A 2,228-nucleotide genomic window follows, 5' to 3' on the forward strand; every position below is an offset into this window, starting at 1 on the left:
CGGTCCTTTTCGCTCATGCTGTAAAAAACCTAATGATGTAAATGCCACCGTTGCCAAACCTGAGTGAGTTGTGCATTTTAATGAATATGTGACACGTTTGAAGAGGTTGCATTGTGTAAATATTTTAAAATAATTAAAATGGCGTAAGTTAGGTGCAAATCCCAACAGCCACCACTGTCGGACCGAGACCGGTGGGGAACCGCACCGGCGTATCCCGGTGGGTACTAGAGGGAATCCGACGAGACCCAGAGGTGCGGGGGAGCCACTAGCTGGTTATCCTCAACGACAACGACAGCGAAGGAGGAAGAACGCGCGGCCTCCGACAGCTTGTGTGCGAAATAAGAAGCAACCTTAAGTTACTTTCCATAACAACTCGAGAGAGTGCGGAAGAGAGAAGAAACCACCACTTTTTGTCCTCCACCATAAGCATAATGAGTAATAGAGAGAAGACTCGGAGTACCAAGGAGTTGTGCAGGGGTCCTTGTTGCAGTCACAGGATTTTCTAGGAACCAAGGGGCCTTTAAAGAATTCACTGGAAAACCCAGGTAAGGGGAGTTAACTTTTTGATGTATTGATTGAGCATGATGTGTTTCCTTTGAAACTTGTTAATATTGAGAAACAATGTGGATAAATAGTATACCCAATTAGAAGGTTGTGGGTTGCTAAGGAAAAAAATGGTTTAGGATGTTATTCCCAAAATATGAATGCACGGGTTGAAGGATTACAGTGCATGTGGTTTGTAGTAAGGGATAAATGCATATCGTGAAACTTTGGAGGACAGCCGTGGGTTAGCTAGGTTAAGAATGTAAATAAGAGTAGAAAGTTTTAACGTGTTGTATGAGTGAAATATGACAATAAAGTGCATTGGTGATGGGTTATGTTCTGAATAGAGATACCAACATGGGTTTATGGGTATAATAAATTATTATTTTGTAATTGCATGGAATGTTTGATGGGTATTAAATTTATGGAAGTGGTATAAATGTTGAGTAATGTACTGTCATCACATAATGGTACGAGTGCACGTTTTCTTTTTGCAAGTGAAGAGTTTCAATGCATGTGGGGGTCTGAATAGGGATACCAACATGGGTTTGTGGGTATAATAAATTATTATTTTGTAATTGCATGGAATGTTTGATGGGTATTAAATGTATGGAAGTTGTATAAATGTTGAGTAATGTACACATAATGGTATGAGTGCATGTTTTCTTCTTGCAAGTGAAGAGTTTCAATGCATGTGGGGGCCAAGGTAAGATGAAGAGAAATATTTTATTTTAGTCCTGTATAGTGTAGACGTTGGAATCCAGAGATTTAATGGTTTTCGGTACCTACCTTGGGAGGGAAATCATAATATGGTTAATACCAAGCGCATGAAATTGTCGTTGTGCATGTGCTGCTATGTCCCTTGTTGATAGGTAAAGTACGCAAATGATATTTTGGGGTTGCATGGGTGTATTATAAGAATGGTGAAAGATTATAGGCTAAGGTTTTCGTTGTGCAGATTTTAAATTTTGGGTCTATAAAATAGGTCTAGGGAAGCTAAAGGAGATTTTTTTTGAAGATATAAAGATTGATGAGAGAGGTGCAAAGGTTATCTAATGGTCACGGTTTTGTTGTTAATAAACAAGGATTCTTTGTTTTAATTATATTGATGTTGTCCTAACAGTGAAATATCTAGTTTTATGGGTTTCGAAAATTATATCATTATTGAGTGGAATAGTATATAGGTGATATAGGGTGGAATCTGGAGGTGGGTGTATAAAACTGGTGCATTGTTAGGTAATGTCCAGAGAAATATTCTCTCTCTAATCAATACATCAATATCTCTCTTCAACCATTAAAAATCATTTATGTTTCTCTTTTTGCATTTAATTATTCAAATAGTCATTTTTGTTTCTCTCTCTCCATTTAATTCTTTCAACCACGGTATTCATCAAACTACATAGCTAACTGATGTTTGGCCATGTTTTTAATGAAATATGAAAGTAGGATCACTTTGAACCAAACCTCTAAAAGTAGGGATCAAACGATGTATTAAACCTTAAATATTTTATCAACATGACGTGATATTATTTTTGTGTCTAAATTATTTAAAAGGTATTTTTACGAAGTCATGTTGTGCCTTGAGTTCAATGGATAATTTCTCCAAAGAAAACACCAAATTGTAATACCTATCTTACTAGTTTATTCAATACAACTACTGCTATAGTAAGATGATGTCCAATGGC

This window comes from Vigna umbellata, chromosome 1, assembly GCF_029865625.1.
Source record: "Vigna umbellata cultivar VRB3 chromosome 1, Vumbellata_1.0, whole genome shotgun sequence".
Classification (NCBI taxonomy): Eukaryota; Viridiplantae; Streptophyta; class Magnoliopsida; order Fabales; family Fabaceae; genus Vigna; species Vigna umbellata.